The sequence below is a fragment of the Martes martes genome (genome assembly GCF_963455335.1).
Source record: "Martes martes genome assembly, chromosome: 9".
In the NCBI taxonomy this organism is placed as follows: Eukaryota; Metazoa; Chordata; class Mammalia; order Carnivora; family Mustelidae; genus Martes; species Martes martes.
Window position 1 is genome coordinate 132080277 of NC_137896.1, and position 20164 is coordinate 132100440.

General features: G+C 54.7%; 1 protein-coding gene across 1 annotated transcript in view; it reads right to left on the bottom strand.

The window, feature by feature from the left end:
* Positions 1-7845, bottom strand: part of HPCAL1 (hippocalcin like 1) — a 107988-nt gene extending 100143 nt beyond the window's left edge. The window contains exon 1 of the mRNA XM_080813049.1: positions 7557-7845. The gene's annotated coding sequence lies outside the window, so the exon portion shown is untranslated. The remainder of the gene's footprint in view (positions 1-7556) is intronic.
* Between the last annotated feature and the right edge of the window lie 12319 nt (positions 7846-20164).

Genomic DNA, 20164 nt, shown 5'->3' on the forward strand with positions numbered 1-20164 from the left:
AAGGGTGGGGAGCTGTCGTCAATTCTATTTTCTGGAAACGTCTGTTAAATGCACAGGAAGGAAGCAGGGACTTGAGCATTTTGCTGCTGGAGGGGGGATAAAACGTGCTGTGATCCAGACACACAGCCGCAGAGAATCGAAATGCTGCCGGTGTTCCCAAGAGTCTCCAGGCAGCCTACTGGCACACGAACACGCTCGCAAGCCAACCCAAAAAATGGTTCCAACCACTCTTGGAGGCAGGGGATCAAGAGATCAGGGTCTCCCTGGGTCTGAGGAACAACCTACCTAGATCTACGGAATGACCTCACCTAGATCGCTTTGGGCAGCCCCCCGAGTGCACCACGGCTGTGTCAGAGACCCTCAGGAAGGCTTCTGAGAAGACATGAGCTGGGCCAACCAAGATGGCAGCTCCCTGACCGCCAAAATCATGGCCCACACTATTTCCCTTCCTGGAGCCTTCACACACACGCACAGGCTCTCACAACAGATGCTTTGCTCCCACAGTCTGGGTCAAAAGGTGCCTAATAAACCCGAATATGAGAAGAAAACCTTAGTGGCGGAGGAGGAACGCCTCCCGGGAACGTTAAACAGCAATAATGGCCGCCACTTAACCACAGACACGTGACCAGTTGATGACTCCACCGTGACAACTCTACATCCACGTCCCACGTGACAGTCTAACGTGGCCCCGGAATCCCTTCCTGTACAGGCTCAGAAAGCGTCACCCAGAAGATAAATGACGGAACAGAGCCTGACCCAAACCCAGGCCTGCCGGACCCCAACATCCGCCATCTTCCGAAAGACACAAGACACTCTTGCTGTCTACCGAGAAAGTTCTCTGCCTCAGTGGGAGAGAGAGACCATTTGTGCTTTCTGTTTAGTTTTGTTTTTTACCCCTACTGGAGTGCTTTCCTTTTGTTTTTGTTTTTTTAATTTTGTTAGTTAACAGACAGTGAAGAGAGACCATTTGGGACCCAGTGGCCTACACACCCGACCCAGATCTACCTGCCTGTACATTTCTGTGACTCAATTTGCCATCTGCAAAATGGGTCTTCTCCTCTGCTTTTCCTTGAAGAACAAAAATAACCCAAGAAAGGAAGTTCTTCTGAAATGCACAACCCAGGCAAGCGCGCTCCCCTCCCAGGGCCCCTGTCTGTCTACCTCCCGGGAGACCTCCCTGCACCCACGCACGCTTACGTCACTGCTACCCCGTCAGCTGTGAGCCAAGTACTGGGGCAAATGGAGACGCGCCATGCACCGCTCATGCCCTATAAGGAATTTCCATGGCTTGGAGACCCTGACAAGAGAAACTGAACATCACTCTGGGAAAAGCCCCAGAAGGGCAGATCCTGACTACCAAACAGGGGTGGGAGAGAACTTGACCTGGCTTCATTCTTGGTTCTTCTCCTTGCCCAAGGGTTTAGGTAAGTTGGTGTGCTCCAGGCATCCTAGATTTTTTCGTTTAAAAAATGGGTTTAGAGCGCCTGGGTGGCTCAGTGGGTTAAGCCTCTGCCTTCGGTTCAGGTCATGATCTCGGGGTCCTAGGATCGAGGCCCGCATCAGGCTCTCTGCTCAGTGGGGAGTCTGCTTCTCCCTCTCTCTGCCTCTCTGCCGACTTGTGATCTCTGTCTGTCAAGTAAATAAATAAAATCTTTTAAATATATATATATACGTAGATAAATAAATAATGGCTTTGACCCCTTTTGCCTCACCCTGTACTTTAAATTTGAACCCCCCTGCTGGATACTCTGAAGCCGACAAAAGAAATGGTGGGGAGCAACTTCACCTGAGCGCAGCCAACAGGCCCTGGGAGCAGCCCAGGGGCCCAGCCCTGCACTAGGGGAGGGATGGGGGCCAGAAGGACCAAGTCAGGGCATCAAAGAGCTGGCCGGCCCTGCGGCCCTGCGGGCGAGCACCCAGCCTCTTTGATCAGCCTGAGGGAGCAACCAATTCTCAATGGAAAACTCCAGGAAAGCCTCAAGGAGAAGGCCCTGCAGCCAAATCTATAAACCGAGAGGGAGGAAGAAAGGGCAGATGTAGAGACAGAAAGCCCATTGGCCGTTGCCTGGGGATGGGGGCGGGGACAGAGAGTGACAATAAATGGGCAGGAGGGAGCTTTCTGGGGTGATGCAAAGGTTCTAAAACTGGATTGTGGTGACGGCTGCACAATTCTGTAAATTTACTGAAAAGTACTGGATTGTACATTTGAAATGGGTACACTTCACGGTATATAAACTGTATCTCAATAAAGCTGTTAGTTAAAAAGATTTTTTTTTTTTCCCCAAGAATGAGTAGGAGTTTAGCAGATAAGAAATCTGGGTGGGAGAGAAGAAAGGCAGGTGCTGTGGCAACCCCGCCAGGCTCACCCTCCTGGTCCCACCTCCCCCCAGACACCTGCACCCCTTCCAGCACAGCTGGGAGCCACCCCCCCCCACCCCCTGCCTGCCCCCCAGCCCAGGGGGAGGAGCTTCCTTGGAGCACTTGTCAAGGTCTGAGGGCTCCTCAGGCTGGCTGCCCAACCCGCAGCCCAAGCTGGGCTCTGGCAGGGAGGAAGCCTGGGTCTGGGTTTCAGAGTCCTGCTTAGAGCAAGGCACCCAGCAGGTGTCTTACAGAGCAAGAGCATGAACTTGGGGTGGGGAGGAGCAGGGGTGGGGGACTGGCGGGGCGGGGACCACAGTGTAGAGTGAGATGACAAAATCTGTTTCCCACAGTGACCTGATGACAGCAATGACCCAGGTGGAAGCAGGGCCCCAGGATCAGGGATGAAAAAGCTCGGCCCTGTAGGGACCAGAGTCGTGGGGTCGGAGAGGAGGGCTCGGGCCTCAGAGGACTGACCAACTCAGGATTCCTGGACGGACAAAAAAAAGGGGAAAGAGCCCAGAAACACTCCTGAGATTTCTAGCTGTAATGAACGAGTAGGCAAGAGGCAATCACTACAACAGGCAGAGGGACCCGCCTGGAGGACAGTTCTGGGCTCTGCTTTGATGTGGAGCAGCACGGAGCGGGCACCACAGGGCTGGGTCTGAGCGTGGGGAGAGCTCAGGTCTGCTCACCTGCCAGCGCACAGACGCGAGCCCAGGTGAGAGGAGAGCACGTAGAACGGTGCCTAAGGGACCCCTCCCTGGCCGAAAGAGGCACAGAGCAAAGGAAGCTTCCAGCTGGGGCAACAGGGTCCCTCCCACGAGAACCACACACCCCCCAAAGCCTTCTTCCTGTCTGCAGATCATGGCAGCCTTACCCAGGGAATACAAACTTAACTAGCCTGAGTGTTTCTTAGCCAAGGGTCACCGACCCACCACTCGCTCCTCAGAAACTTCTCGTGGAGGGAGGCAGGTGAGACCGATGCCAGCACCCTGATCCGTCTCCTGGAAAACAACGGCTGCTGGATTAGCGGCGGAGGGCGGGGTGCACTTGGCTTATGAAGGTAAATGAAGGGGCGCCCGGGCGGCTCAGTCGGTGAAGCGTCTGGCTTCAGCTCAGGAGTCGTGATCTCAGGGTCCTGAGATCGAGCCCCGAAGCGGGCTCCCTGCTTCAGCGGGGAGTCTGTCTCTTCCTCTCTCTCTGCTCCCCGCCCCCTGCCATCATGCGCTCCCTCTCGCTCACTTGCTCTCACTCTCAAATAAATAAATAAAATCTTTAAAAAAAAAAAAAAAAGGTAGATGGAAAGAGCCCCAAGAAGACATTTTTGCCCACCTGATGCCAGCAGGGGAGGGCTGTGGCAGGAAGAGCCTGGGATCTCTCCGTAAGTGTCTTTAGTTAGTCATGCCTCATAAATGCAGAGATATGAAGCTTTGCCTCTGAAATTCAATTATACTTGAAAGGACATGGCCGAGGCAGGGCTCTCTTAAAGGATTTACTGTGCTTTCCTGATGATAAAAAAAAATAATTCTTGAGACTGGCACCTTGCTCATCAGTACCTAAGAAACGTTCACCTGTCAAACCATACTGATTACCGGAAGTTACATTAAAACCCATGCCACTAGACTCCAACCTTTTTTTTGGGGGGGGGGGTGGAAAGTGATTTGAAAGAAACATTTTTCCCCCCCATGGAGCAAGAGTCACCGGGACAGCCCCTAAGCCTGTTCTGCTATCTCCATATACCACTACCTGTCATCCCCTGATTAGAAACTCAACCCAAAGGGAAAAGGACAAGAGCCACGTGAGATGCACAGCCTTACGTGTGGGCGGGGAAAACACCAAACAAATCCAATGAGACTGTAGAAGGATGGTGAATCCCAAGGTAGACAGAGCACGATTAAGGTTGGTAAGCGCCCTCCTTCCACAAACACAATGACATCCGGGACTGACACACTAGCAAAACACACCTAATCCCCCATTGATCCCAGGCCGGCGACTCACAAATTAGAAAGATTGTCCCCTCACAAACAAGCTTCATTTAGGGCTTGCTGGCACACTCAGTTCTAACACAAACCTGATCCTGATCTAGATAAAATGTCAGCTGCCAAACAGCTTACCCCGTAGTGCCAAATAACTGTGGGGCTCCTTAATAGTATCCCGGATTAACACCGGTCCCCAAGTGACCTGGGCGCTTTGTCACTTACGAGTGGCCATACAAGGTCCCAGGATAAGTTGGGGCAGAGGGGAGGACCACAGGCGTAAGGGGGAGTCAGACAGCCTGATACACAAACGCTCAATAGGGTATTCTATGGGGAAAAGCAACCCTTACAAGTAAGTGTGCACGTGGAGCCAAAAAAGGCAGTGGGTCCAAGTCCCCCACCCCCCCGGGACCCCCCCCAAAAGACAGCACTACTGCTCTACCAGGATGAAACTCCAGAGCAGCTCCAGGTAGAGACAGAGCTCCGGAAGGAGGAGGCCCCCATGGGGACTGTGCACTAAGGCGAGGCCACTCCTTGTCCCTCAACAGCTTGTATTTCTAATTCTGCACAGCCCAGTGGCCAGAAAGGGGCATTAAGATAAAATTCTGAAGGCCTTAGTCTGAGCTCCTTTCCATCTCCTAGAGTTTCCCTCTAGAGGGCTTACTGGAAACGAACGGGTCACCGGCTCGGGTTTGGGCCCATCTCTGTTCTGCTGGGGTCTGACCTGTTGTTTCCGCACCAGTCCGCGCTTCCAGGCGTCTGACGGCCGATGCCCGGGATCCCAAATTACTAGCGCACGTTGACATCTATTTTTCACCTTACGGAAAGCATCCAAGTGGGACCCGAAGGGAGCAGGCAAGGCTAAAAGTCAGCACATCCCACGGCAGGCGGGAGGCAGGGCCCCGGGGCCTTCCCTCCGGCACTTTATCCAACAAAACCTCAAGAGCTCAGTAATTAGAGGCGCTCTCAAAAGTGAAACAGAAATAGATCTAGGGCCAAAGCACTGGTTTGCTTGAGACAAAGGGCTGGTTTTAAGCAGGAAAATACGAAACAACAACCGCAACAACAAACAGCCCAGCTTTGGGTCTGTCTTCTGAGCTAAGAAAGCCAGCCTGATTTTTTTTCCCCCATTATTACTCAATCTGATTATGGGGAAGCCAGTAGGATTCAGATGAAAAGCCCTTTTCTCCTCTAGGTTATAAAATCATTTTCTGCAATAGAAAAAAAGCAGGTTGCATTCTAAGTGCGCCCCTCACACCCAATCAGATGAAAACTTAGCTCCTCCAGGTCCCCTGGCCTGCCGACACCGCCGAGACCTCGGCTTTTGGGGCCGGCAGAAGACAGACCAAGCAAGAGCTTTCTGCTCCTGTGTCATAAAATCCTGCAAAGGATTCCAGCTTTCCTGAGCACACCCACGGCAGGCAGGTGACCCCGGGAGACAAATCCCATCCCTAGGCACAGCCCAGCTGCTCAACCCCACACCCCCCCCCCAAGACCCTTCCAGGCGGATGCTCCATTTTGAGAAAACCATGCACCATGCCGTCCGCTACTCCCTTCGCGAAAGCTTATTTGTTTTTCCGACTGGGAAGGGTCCTGAGAGGAAGAAAGAAACCACAGCGATGGAGGGAAGGAATCACCAGCTCTGGCAGAAGGCAGCCGGCCAGCCCGGGCCAGCTGGCCCCGCTGGGTCTAGCAAGCGCTATGCTGCAGTTGGCAGGACTCTCCCTGAGAGCGAATCGTGGTTCCAGGGTGTGCGCGTTCACTGCAGTTCAGCGCTACGTAGTAGTAGGCTTCGAACTAAATATTTTAAAAAATTAAGGTGTAGGACTGGGAGGAAGGATCCCCCGGACCCCTGGGCTCCTGCGTAAGGCTGATCAACAGAACCGCCCTTGGGTGGATGGGGGGAGGGTCGGAGGGTCCGAAACCGAGGCCCCAGGCAGGACTTGCGATCCTGACAAACACCCTCCTCTAGGGGGACTCGGTATCGGCCGGGAGTCAAAGGGGATGGCGTTCAGCTTGACCAGGCCCGGCCAGGATGCCCTGGGAGCCCCAGGTCCGTCTCTGCGGGGAGCGCCACTTTCACACCCTTGCTGTCGGACTCTGTAAGCCGCAAGCCCCGGGGACTAGGCACTTGTTGAACAAAAAGGCTCCCGACTCATTCAGCAGCCGCCGCAGTTGGCCAGGAGAGGGACCCCCAGCTCGGGCGCGGGAGCCTTCCCTGCTGCACGCCCGAGGCGGCGCCGCCAGGGAGGTGCGGCGAGCAGGCAGCGCAGCCGGCAGCCTAAACTTTCTCTAATCTCGGTGCTTCGCAGTTAAGTTAGGGGCGTGATGGGTGGGGGTGGGGGGCAGGGGATGCAATAGCCCCACCCAAGATAAAGGAAAAAAAAGGGGTTAAAAAAAAAGAGGCACTAATTGACACTAATTCAATTAACTTAGCACCTACTATGTGCCAAGCACCGGGCCAAGAGCCATCTTTGGTGCGTTCTCCTTTGAAATGTCACGGCAGACCCCGAGGGAAGAACTGTCCCCGTTTGCTAGAGAAGCAAACCTCTACCAGAGAAGGTGGCGTGTCTGGCCCAGGTCGCTGTGCGGGTAACGGCGAGGCCAGGGCTCCTAACTCCGGAGCACGGCTCTGTCCGTCGCCCCTCGGCCTAGCGGGGAGGGAGCAGATGGCCGCCGAGCCGGTCCCCTACCCTGCCCGTAGCGCACCTGCCACCCACGTGGGCCGCACGGACCGGCCCCCCAGGGGGGCTAGCCCACGCTGCCCCAGAGGCCCGCGCTAGCTCCTTCGGATGCCAGCTGTCCCCGGGGCCCCTGGAGCTCCGCACTGCGCCGGCCGGCGGGGGACAGAGGGCTCCGCAAGCAGGGATGGACTGCCCACGCCCACCCCGCTGCCCGCGCCCCACGCGCAGCCGCTCACACCAGCCACCCGCCCCGCACCCGTCCCCACCAGCAACTGCGCCCGGACACACAATTCCACAAACGCAACCCAAAATGTGCACACCCACTGTACACACGGATCCCCACGAGGACACGCCATTCCAGGGATACACCACGGTCCGCGGTCACCCACAACTCCACGACGCAAACACAGGCACCCCAACACACACGCGCGCGGAACACACACACACACACACACACACGCAGAGAGCCCGGTCGCAGCTCACGCCGGTGCACACGCCCGCACTCTCCGCAGCCGGCAGCCCCCCGCTGCCCTACCTGCTCCGGCGCAGGACGCGGTCCGCCGGCTTCCCGAGCCCAAGTTCGGCGCAGCTGGTGCTGGGGCGGGCGCGGGCCGCTGCCCGGGACGAGCGCGCCGAGGCCGGGAGGGTGGCTAGGAGCGCGGGCCTCCGTGCGCCCGCAGCCTCCGCGCCGGCCCTGCGCTCATCGCCTCCCAGAAAAACAAAAGGAAGCCGGCAGCGACGGAGGGAGCGAGGTGGAGACGCCCGCCCGTCCGCCGGTCCGCCCGTCCGCCGCCTGCAGTCGCCGCGGCCCGCCTGCCAGCGCCGGGAAGGAAGGGACTTGAAGGCGGGACCCGGAGGCGGAGGCCGGGGGCGGGGCGTGCGGCCGGGGCCGGCGCTCAAGTTTCCTGCGGACCCGCCCCCGCCCCGACCACGCCCCCAGACTCGGCCCCGCCCACCAACCCCGCTCGGGTCGCGCCCCTGTCCCTAGCCACGCCTCTTGCTGGCCCTCGGGTGCCGGGCCTCAGAGCCGTCCGAGCCGGGTCCCTCGCTGCTCTTTAGCGCGCTCTCCGCCCAGCTAAGGCCCTGACCCGGCCCCAGGCCTGGGTGGATTTCGGGGCAGGAGCCGAGCTGAGCACCGGTTCCGCCTCCCTAACCCTTGGCCTCTGGCCTGCGGGTGTGGGAGAGGCGGGGAGGCGGCACCGGGAGGGATCGGCTCGGCGCCCACTCCCCCGCCTCCCCGGTCCTCTGCAGGAAGTGTGGCCCAGAAAGGGAAGAGGCCGGATTCGGCCCAGGCCGCCTCCCGGGGCCCTCGGGCACCCTCGCCGCCAGGCCCCTGAGCCGTTACCACCAGCCTTCCCGCGCCTCTTTCTGGGAAGGAGCTGAGGACCCGGCGGAGGGACACCCGAGTTCCAGTTCCGGTCGCCTTTGTCGGTTCTGGGTGATTTGGGCGAGTCCCTGAGACTCCGGAGGGCTTGGTTTCCCCATCTATAAAATGGACGGGAGGAGGAGCAGGCTTCTTCTGGTCCTTCCCTCCCCGACATGCTGTGGGTCTTCAGTCTCTGCTGAGAAAGGGGTTTGGTGGACATCTCGGTGCCAGGGACAGGTGGCCTGGGAGTCAGGGAGAGAGACAGACCTGTGTTTCCTGCGGACTTCCTCTGTCCCCCTCCTAAGGCACCTGCACAGAGGGAAGGAATAAGGGACTGTGCTTCCCAGAGCCTCTCACCCCAGTAGCTCCGGAAAATCTGGGCCCTGGGAAAAGCAAACACATACCCACACCCACCACTACCACCACCGCCCACCCCAAACATCCCCGAAGAAAGGTAACCACAGAAACAGCCCTGAATGCGGAGCTGGGCGTTAGTGTTAGGCTGAGACAGACTGTCTTTCCGGCGTCTCTAGGGGAAAACTCAAATCCTCCTGCAAATCCTCCTCCACAAAAACACGGGGAGTGAACTCCCACTCCACGGGAGGCCGCGGAGAGGAATGTTGGTGGGTGGCTGGGCGGGAAGAGAGGGGCCGGCAGGCCAGGTGGTCTGAGAGCCCAGACCTCTCTCTCAGCAAGCAAATGGCAAAACCAGCCCCACAGGGAGTTAGTCTCCTAGGCAGCCCCGCTGTGGGGATTAAACGCAATAATGACAGTGAGAGTCAGACGTGTAGGGCTGTGGTGAGGTCACACGGAATGGCTCTGGTACCCAGGGGCAGCATCTCTCCTTCTCCGCAGACCAGGGGCCAGGGCCACCAAACAGCGCAGAGGGTAGGGTTGTAGGTGAGAAGCCCCCGCACCCCAGTCAAGCCCAGGCCCGTCAGCCGGGTGACCACAGATACTGGGTTCAGTGGCGTGGGTCATGTTCTGCTGTGGTCACACGTAAGACCCACTTCTCGCTCGGGCTATGCTTTGGCGCCAGGCCGGGGGGGGCACGGGGAAGACTCCTCACGGGCGTTCGGGAACTCCAGCCCCTTCCGTCTCGAGATTCCGCCAACATCTCTTCCATTTCAAGATTCTTCCTTCAGGGCTTAGGAGGAACCACTGGCCCCTTGACTTCCAGCCAGCAACGAGGGAGGAGATCGTGCTGGGGGGGTGGGTGGTAAGGGGGGGGGGTTTCGGGGTCATTGGGAGCCAGGCCTAGAGGAGGCACGCATAACATGGGTCCGCATTCAGGGACCGGAATGAGTCACACGGGGCTACCTGGCTGCCAGGGGTCCGGGAATGGCAGGCTTCCTCTGTGCCCGGGAGAAAACCACGGAGTGGGCGAGCACGTCGCCATGTCTCCGCCTCCGATTCAGAGCATCTCAAGGAGGAGTGTCTCCCTCAGGTGAGAGACAACCTGACCTCTTCCTTTCGTTCTTGCAGGCCGTGCGGTAGTGACTCAGTAGGTACTTCTGAATTTAATAAACTAGAGCAAAGCAACACGCAAACTCGGGATATGGCTCCCTGTGAGTGTCCTGGGGCCGCCGTAAGGAAGTAGCCCGGGCTGGCTGGCTCAAACCAAGACGTTTATTGTCTCAGAGCTCTGGAGGCTGGGAGGTCCAGGATCCGTGCATCAGCAAGGTTGGTTCCTTCTGACGGACCTGAGGGGGAATCTGTTCCAGGCCTCTCCCCTGATTTCTGTAGGGTCTTCTTGGCTTACAGATGGCTGTCTTCTCCCTCTGTCTTCCTGTCATCGTTCCTCTGTGTGTGTCTGCCTCCATGTCCAAATTCCCCCCCTTATAGAGGAACACCAGTCATACTGGATTAGAGCCCATTCTAATGAGCTTGACCATGGGCAAAGACGCTGTTTCCAAACAGGGTCATGTTCACAGGTACCAGAGATTAGGACTTCAACATCTTTATGGGAGAACAATTCAACATGTTAGAGATGGCCTGCTCTATATACAATTTGTCTTCCATACCATGGCTATAAACAATTTAAGTCAGGAATGAGCCTCATTAGTCTTAATAATAACTGACTTAGGGCACCTGGGTGGCTTAGTCGGTTAAGCGTCTGCCTTCCTCAAAGGTCATGATCCCAGGGTCCTGGGATCAAGTTCCGTATCGGGCTCCCTGCTCCGTGGGGATCCTGCTTCTCCTCTCCCTCTGCCTGCTGCTCCCCGTGCTTATGCTCTCTCTCTCTCAAAATAAATAAATAAAATCTTTAAAAATAATAATGATAATCCTATCTAAGGAGGTCCTTTCCAATAACCAGGGTTCTAGCCCACAGACCCCTGCTTCTGAAAGCTTGAAAAAGTGAAGGCCCGCTCTCTCCAGGTCCTCTTTTGACTCTGGTCCTCTGTGTCATTGTAACTGCAGAAGGGAGAAGTGTGGCTGCTGGGAATGGAGTGCGCCCTGCTCCCTTGGGCTAGATACAGCCCTTCTGGCTGCCCACCCTGCCCCTGATCCCAGAAGTTCAACCCGGAGGACACAGTTGGAGAACTTGCTGGCAGCACCAATAGCAAGACTTTCTGGGATGGCTGGATCCTCCCCGGGGTCAGCGTGGATCAGTGGTGGGGAAATGGGAGGGTGAGGCCACCTTGCCTCTCCCTGAGGTCCACCAGTGCTCGTGAAGGACCCCGAGGCAGATGCTGTGACCCATGGCTTACCTAGGGAGCGTGACTCAGAGGCACATTCAGATGGGTCTCCCTTCCCCCTTCCCCCTTGCAAGTGCCCAGGTACCAAGATAAACTAGCGTCTCCCTTCACCTAGAGAGACTCCCCTGCTAGGGACTGAGCTGCGCCCCTGCGGAAGTCGTGCACTAAAGCCCCAGCACACCTGCCTGTATTTGGAGAGGGGGCTTTTAGGAAGTAATTCAGGTTAATGAGGTCGTAAGGATGGGCTCCTCATCCAAGAGGATTGGTGCCTTATAAGAAGAGGAAGAGGGAATGAGATCTCTCTGGCTCTCCATAGGGGCCATGTGAGGACACGGCGAGAAGGCTGCCAAGCGCGAGCCCGGAAAGGAGCCCTCAACAGATTCTGAATCCGCCAACACCTTGGTCTTGGACTTCCAGCCTCCGGAGCTGCGAGAGATAAATGTCAGGCCTCTCCGTCTCAGGATATTGTTATGGCCACACAAGCTAAGACAGGCCAACATATCTTCTCATCTTCCGTTTCCCACCCCACCTGCCCAGCTGTCCCCCTCGAGTCTCAAAGCTGGGCCCCGGGACCTGATCGTCAGGAACCAGAGCTCTCAGGACCTTGTTTTGTTCCTTGAGCAGTGCCTCACCCACTTGTCCCTGCTCCCCGAGGAACAGGGGAAGGGTGTGGAGGGGAGCCTGGCTCTCCGGTGAGGGCTCAGGAGCTGGGCTGTCTCTCAGAGTCCCCGAAGGCACGCCCACTGAGGTGCAGGGGAGAGTGAGCCGGGTTCCGGGGCAGGCAGACCTACAGGCAGGTCAGGATCCCGCTGTCACCAGCATGGGGACCTTGGTAATAACTCCCTTCTTCCTTCCCTCCCCCCTCCTCCCTCCTTCCCCCTTAGTAGGTCCAAAACATTCTCTTCAGCCATCCCGGTTGAACCCTAATCCAGGGTTCCGATTTCCTAATTTGTAAAACGTGGATATTCATGTCTCCCTTGGACTAAAAAAGGCAATGCATGAAAAGGGCCTGCGGCATGGTAGATACTCGATAAGACACTGTCTTCAGCATCATCAGCAGCTCACCAAAGGCTGACCGACTCAGTACAAATGTATAGAAGAGAGCATCCCAGGGAATCTCGGGAGACCCGGGTTCCAGCCCCAGTTCTGGTACGTTCTAGCTGTGTCACCTGAACAAGACCCCCTAACCTTTGGGAGCTTTCTTCCTCAGGACAGCGCTCCCCACAGGTGACCAGGGCAAGGGAGAGGGTCAGATGCAGCAAGGATTTGGGAAGTGGCCCAACACCCTGTCGAAACACCTGCTGCGGACTTCGAGCGGCGATCTTGAAGTCGTGGCTGCACCATGCTCACCGTGCACAGGACTGGAGCCCCGGGACAGGTCTACCTTGCTGGTTGGCACAGCTGGATGCAAGGGGGCCGGTGTCCGTGTCCCGCACGAAGACCCAGGGTAGGCAGGGCGCACCCAGCAGTAGCCTGCCAGGCCCCCTGTATGTCCAGCCAAGCCTCCAGCCCGGGAAAGCTGCACACCCGGCCCGACATCCTTCGCACGCTGGTGAACCATGAGGGAAGCAGCCAAGAGTCTGTTTGGCGGCACCACACTCCGGCTCAAGCATGAAACCCAAAGCCAAACACAAACAGCGGCTCTGACCGCTGTTCCCAACCAGTCTGAACCGGAAAAGGCCGCTTGCCTTGCCAGCTCAGCTCCGGATGGGTTCTCTTCTGGAGAAATGGAGCTCCTGCAGCCTGAGAACTTGGTACATGTTCTGAGCAGGACAGCAGGTGACTCTCTGCCCAGAACAGTTCAGCGGCTAATGTGGAATGGAAATAACACCCCCACACCACTGCTTGTCTCTCATTTCACCTTCTAGCCAACTGTCCACGTTCCGGCAGAAAGGGAATGTGACCCACATACGCAGACACATTTTTAAGTGTAAAAAGACACAGGCAAAATTAATTTGAATGATACATGTTTCAATTCAACATAGAGGAAATATTATTGCTTCAACATGCAATCACTCCAAAACTTATGAATCAGATATTTTGCATTCTTTTTTTTCATATTAAGTCTTTGACATTCAGTGTGTGTTCTATATTTATCACACATCTCAGTTCGGGCTAGCACCATTCGAGTGCTTAATAGCCATAGGCGACCGGCGGCTGTCATTTAGATGGATACAGAGCAAGGGATCCCCAACTTTCGCGTACGTTGGAATCCCCTGAAGAGCTTGCAAGGACACACATGGCTAAGCCCCACCCCCAGAGTTAATGATCCACAAAGCGTAGGGTCTCGTCTGAGAATTTGCGTTTCTAACAAAATACCGGGTGATGATGCTGCTGCCGGTCAGAAGTCCACACTTTGAAAACCACTGGCCTAGGCAGTCTTCTGAAACAGATGAAGTGCGCTTTATAATATACAGCTGGCAAAGCTGTATCGTTACAACAAAGCTGCAGTAATCAAGAGAGTGTGGTACTGGCATCAGGATGCGTATACAGATGAACGGAGCAAAATCGAGATCCAGAAATAAGCCCTCCCGTTGGTAACCGATTGCTTTCTGACAAGGCCGCCAAAACAATTCAGTGGGAGAAAGAACAGTCTTTCCAACAAGTGATGTTGGAACCACTGGATGGGCACAGACGGTCACCCGTGGAAGAATGAAGTTGGGCCCCTACCTCACACCGTATACAAAAGTTTAACTCCAAATGGATCAATGACCTGAATGTCAGAGCTAAAGCAATAAAGCCTTAGAAGAAAACACAAGTGTAAATCTTTGGGACCTTGGATCAGATGATGGCTCCTTAGGTATGACAGCAAACACACAGGCAATCAAAGGAAAAGTTGACAAAGCTTAAAACTCTGAGGTTTCAAAGGGCACCATCAGGAAAATGAAAAGACAACCCCCAGAAGGGGAGAAAATATTTGCAAACTGTATATCTAATAAGGAGTCTCTATGGCATATAAATTGAATTCTCACAACTCAACAATAAAAAGACAAACGACCCAACTTAAAAATGGGAAGGGATTTGTTCTGGGTGGACATCTCTCTAAGGACAATATGCGTACAGGGCCAAAAAGCACATGAAAAGACCAACATTATTAGTTATCAGGGAAATACAAAGCAAAACCCCGATGAGATTACTTGACACCCACGAGCATTTTTATAATCAAAACGAGGAACAGTAAGTGTTGGTGAGGACCGGAGAAGCTGGAACCCACCCACGTTCTTTGCCGGTGATAGCACAAAACGGTGTGCTAGCTGTGGAGGCCAGTCTGGCAGTTCTTCCAATACGTATCCACCCCAAAACTTGGGCGGGATGTTGATAGCAGCATTCTTCGTAATTGCTACAAAGTCATGAAGGGGACATGGGGAAAGAGACATTCCCAGGCATTGAGCTGAGAGTGTAAATGGCAACAGTCCCTCGGGGGAACGATTTGCCAATATCAGGCAAAGTTGGAGAGACAGATACCCTCACCCCAGCGATCGTCCCTCCAGTTACCCACCCCGAGAAAACCTCTGTGCATACATAAGCCGAAAAGCCATGTGGAGAGAACATGTCCCAATACAGGAGAGAAAAGCTGCCTCAGTGTCCTGCATGGGGGGCAGGGGAGGGGGGAGGAGTGAAAAAAGCCCCTTATATTCACACGACGGTTTACTATAAATGGTAGTAAAATCCATCAACTAGGTATGTCCGAATCAACGTGGAGAGATCTTTTTTAAAAAGCACTGAATTTTTTAAAAAAAGAATGGCAACAGAATGGTATGTTACTGTTAAGTTCAGCTATAACAATACAATGTACATTTGTGTAAATGTATACAAACATAGCCAAAGCATCAACGTGGGCTGAAAGACAGCACAGGGATTGCTGTAAGTGATTGCTTCTGGGACAGGGCGAGATGGGAAAGAGAGTACAGTGCTAATCGACTGTACCTGACGGGCATTATTTCTAAAAATATGAAGCCAATCTGTTCCGATAGCAACTCTGTTGCAGAAATAAATGTGTCTGATATATATGTGTCTCTAAATTTATCTGTGTTTTACAATATTTCTCATTAAAAAAAAAAGTAACATGAACAGTATCCCTCGTCCCTCATTTCATCTGTTACGAAGTTTGGATCCTAATTTATGGTCATGCCCGGTGCTCGTAAAATGGCAGAGTGCCGGGAACCCCAACCTGTGGGAACGCAGCACTCAGACCAAGTGGAGGGGGCAGCTCTTGCCACAGAGAAGACTGTTAGGCAGACCAGGTCCTGAATTCAGCCTTCGCTGGTAAAATGAGGCAGACACAGGGAAACCAGTGAGCCATCCTCAGAGCAGAGAAATGCCCGTAGCTCAGAAGGATGTTCAATTTCACATCTTTGGAGAAGCATCAGTGGCATCGCCGTGAAGCTCAAAATAAGGAAGGGCCAGGACACAGGGAGGCATTGCCAAAGTCAGCGTGTGTAAAGACAGCCCACCAAGGGTCAGCTCGAGAGAAAGGTAGAGAAAGCGTCTGACACCACAGCTTCCTGGGCGGGAGGGGACCCTGTGCAGAGGGGAAGGCAGGACCCACAGAGCCAGGCATCTGCCCCATCAGTGGTCTTCCAAGGTCTTCCAAGCAGGTGTAGGCTGCTCCCACACAGCCATGGAACCCCTGAGGACACAGTGTCACGACTGCTGTGACACGCTTCCCAGCTTCCCCATTGGAGCCGGGACACACATCCCTCCGCTGCTGGGAGTGGTGGCTGCTCATGACTCTTGGCTGATTCCTTCCTGGAAATTGCCTTTGAGTGAAAAGAGCTGCCTTCCCTGCTCCCCAGGTTCAGCCCCCATCCAATAACTGGTGACTTGGGCACATAGCCCAGGACATCTCTGAAGGTCACCTTGGCCTCAGAGTTCCACGTGGGGACAGCTGAGGTTCTGGTGCAGCTGCTCTCGCCCTGTGGCCCTTCCCTCCCGCAGAGGTGCGTGTCCACCGGCACTCCCTAATGAACCTCCGGTTTGAAAATCTCATCTCCCAATCTGTTTCCTAGGGAACAATCGAAGATATGGGATGGCTAACGGCAGTCAAGACAATATTACAGTGTGTTTAGGAACCTCTCTTTGAGGCTGTGTGTAATATATCTATAGTCACTTCTGCATTAGAATCAGCTGCAAATCACAAAGGCCCCCCAAATATTGGCTTCAGCGAGATAAGCGTTTAGTTCTTTCTCGTTGAAGAGCAGCCCGGAGCAGAACTAGTCTACAGGACAAAATGCAGGAAGGCGGTACCTGAGGCAGCTGTGCGGAGGGTCGTGGCAGCAGGGGTGGAAAGCAGAGGACTGCAGAACACTTTGGGGAGTGATGGAAATAGCCTACATCTTAATTGGGATGGTGCACAGGCATACATTTGTCAAGCCCCAATGAACGATATACTTAAAATGGGTACATTTTAAGTAAATTAGAACTCAATAAAGTTGACTTAAAAAAAATTTTTTTAAAGTAGTCCAGAGACAGGAAGTCTGGGATTAAAATGGTCCCAGATAGGGGCACCTGGGTGGCTCAGTGGGTTGGGCCTCTGCCTTCAGCTCAGGTCATGATTTAAGGGTCCTGGGATTGAGCCCCTCATTGTTCTCTCTGCTCGGCAGGAAGCCTGCTTCCCCACCCCCCCCAACTCAGCCTGCCTCACTGCCTACTTGTGATCTCTCTGTCAAATAAATAAATAAAATTTAAAAAAAAATGGTCCCAGATAACAGGAACACAGTCTTCTTTTATTGTGTTTCTCCTCCTTCCATGATCTTTGGTCTCAAGGTCACCTCATGGCTCAGAATGGCTGCAAAAGCTCCAGCATTTATATCCTTGTCCAGGCAGAAGGAAGAAGGAAAGGGAAGAGGGCCATCCCCTCCTCCTAAAGAGAAGGCAAGTGCCACACAGGGCTTCTGCTCACATCTCCGTTGGCCAGAACTTAGTCATATGGCCACACCTTTCAATAAGGAAGCTGGAAATGGGGCCTTTGCCCTCCAGATAAATGGGGTCTTAAAGGGTCTTTGCAGTTCCAAATAAATTGCGGATCCTGATGTTAGGGACAGGAAGAGAACCACTGTGAGGCCGATTTTCACAATATCAGATTTCTATGATGAAGTTATTGATTGATATATATTTTTTTCCTTTTCTTCCTTTTTTTTTTTTTTTTTTTTTTTGCATGCTTAAAAGGGAAAGGATCAAGCTAGAAAACTGACCATGTGAAGGTCTTGGGGCTGTCCCGACAAAGGCGCACGATCCAAATGTCCTCACAGATCTGTATCTGTACCACGGAGACAGGTTTAGGATCTGCAAAGATCAAACATCCAAAGGAAAAATCACTTATTTTCTTAGTAAATCACTTTACTTTCTTAGTAAACTCATGGTTTCCTAGGGCTGGAGTCAGGGATGAGTACAATGCGGGATTATCCGCTAAAGGGGATGGGTTTCTTCTTGGGGTGACAAACAAATTCTGAAATTGGTCATGGTGTGGGTTGCACAGCTCTGTGAACATACAGAAACCATTGAATTGTGCACTTAAATGGGTAAACTGCATACTATGTGAATTATATCTCAATAAAGCTGTTATAAAAACAACAAAAGATTTCATTTTCCTGTATCTTCTTGGCAGTCACCTGCAGAGCATTCCTGCCTCCAGGCCTTTGCACACACCACGCTCTCTGCCCAAGGCTCTCCCCACCCCTCCTCCACCTAGAAACACATTTAGCCTTGAGAAGCGCCTCCCGAGTCCTGAACCACAGCACAGCCCCAGGCTGAAGGGAAGTGTGCACCTCTGTGTACACTTATCACAATTCGTCCCATTTCTGAACCCAAATGGGAAGGGAGCTCTACACTCCACTCTACATGGAAACCCCAAGTCGCCCAGTGTGTACACAAGGCCTTGGCCCCAGTCACATCTGTCCAGGGCACAAGAAGGCCCCATCGGCCGTGACCTTGGGTAGATTAGACACACTTGTGCCCATTGCTCAGTAACGCAGGTTCGTACAAGAAACAACAGCCTGTCTCTGTTTAGTTTTCGATATTTTGTTCATCAGGGATTTTTTTACATCAATTTTGAGTTTTAAAAACATGACATTAAAATTGAATTGTCTTGAGGACTGAGTTTTTGGCGCCCGTTTACATCTTCTGTGTAAGGTGAGGGCCTCGCTCTCTTCGCCCGGATCCTTGCTTCGCAGAAGGCTTCTGTCTGCCTGTCCTGCTTCTCCGGAAGTCTGTCCCACAGCTGTCACAAACTCAGTATCGGCCTGTCTCTGCCACCAAACTGTGAGTTCCCTGGGGGCAGGACTTTTCTTATATGTTCCTGGACAGCCTGGACGGAAGCAGGCTGTCACCAAGTGGCTGAATTCACGAACTAGGGGCCCAGTATGGGTCTCCATGTCTGCCTTCCCCACCTCCTGGAAAGCAAAACAAAGAAGTAACCCAAGTTCTTTTTATCTCCCTGGGAAAGGGGCTTGGAGCCGCAGAGGCTTGGTGGGCCCGGCTTTTATCTTCGGGCCCAACCCGGGCTGGCTGAGCAGCGCTGTGTTTGGGCTTGGGGAAAAGACGGCCCCTTCTAGGCCCACGGTCCCTGCATTCAGACCGGGTGCCGATAGAACCCCCGGCTTTGACATACTAGCAGGAACGTCTCAGCCGAGTCCTGGGCAGATGGTCTAGAGGCTCACAGGAGGCGGCTTCGGGGAGCCTGGGTCTGGAATATTCTACCCACATCACTTCCAGGTGGAGGAGGGTGAGAGGACCCAGGTCCCTCTCCGAGCCAGTGACAGTTCCCGCTCAGACACCAGGGCTCTGGGCCCCACCCAAGCCACAGTGGGTCCTCCCCACTCTGTGCTATCCCCTCCTTCTTTTCCTTTGCCCCAAAGCCCAGGCCAGAAGCTTTCTCCCCATCACTGTCCCCGAGGAGGGGTGGGCAAGACACCAGCAAGAAAAGGAACTCAAAAGCATTGCAGGCAGTAAAGCCCCTTGTTTTGTTTCTCTTTTCAGGGCTGCGGACTACCAGTGTGCTGGGTCAGCTGGAAGGGTGCCAGGCTCTGCTCGGGGTGGGTGGGGGAGGGGGATCTGCTAGCTCGGATTCAGGGGCTGTTCTGGTTCTCCTACCACCTTCCCAGGAGACCCCAGCCGTCCTGGTTTGTCAGAGGATGCCCCAGCTCAGAGGGAGCTGGGCCCTGTGCCCACAGACCGTCTGCAGTCCCGGGCCCGAGTGGCCCGGCCCAGGGCACAGGCAAGGGAAGGCCAGCAGCTGTCTGCACCAGAGGCAGGGGAGGCCTGGCGTCGCCCTGCCCCAGCAGGCCTGCTCTCCAGATAGGACTCCCCATCAGAGCTCTACATCCAGGGAAGCCTGTGGATGGGTAGGAACCCGCCCAATGGATTGGCACCCAAGACCTGTCTTCTAAGCTCGGTAAAGACAGGAGGGCATTGCAGACTTTTCCAGCTCTGGACCCTCCCGGAGCCACACCAGTCTTCCTTGCTCAGAGCCCACCTAGGAGCTGGTTAGAGTGGAGTCGGCTGAGAACGCAGGACCCACCACAGTCCGGGAGGCCTGCAGAGCCAGAAAATGGGCCTCCTCTCTCCCTTGCTCCCCTGAAGGCCAGTCTGCACAGGCCCACCCTGGAATTCTTTCCTCCTGTCGCTCGCCAGCCTCACCTGCAGCTCCGGGCCAGAGAGCAGCCCCCACATTACCTACTTATCAAGCACCTTTCACCCTTCAGAACTTGTCTCAAGGCTCAATGTCATGTCCCTAAGCACCTTTCCAGCTGCTAGCGCGAGCGGCCCCCACACCCTCCGGCCTGTGCCTGCAGTTTCTGGGTGGCCCCCTCAGAGCACTGTGGCGGAGCCCTGCTACCTGGTCCCCTGCCTGTACCCTGGCCGCCCATGCTGAGAGCCGCACGCAGCAGCCCTCGTCCAGTACCCGTGCAGCAGGCCCCCGGAGGTGAGTGGGTTGGCTCGTACACGGCTGGACAGGACCCACGGGGCTGCTGGGCCCACACCTTCCTCCTGCCCCACACCAGCCAGGGGCCAGAGTGACTCAGCACTGGAGGCTGGCTTCCTGCTGAGAGCCCAGCCACTTCCTCCGGCCGGCCGGCC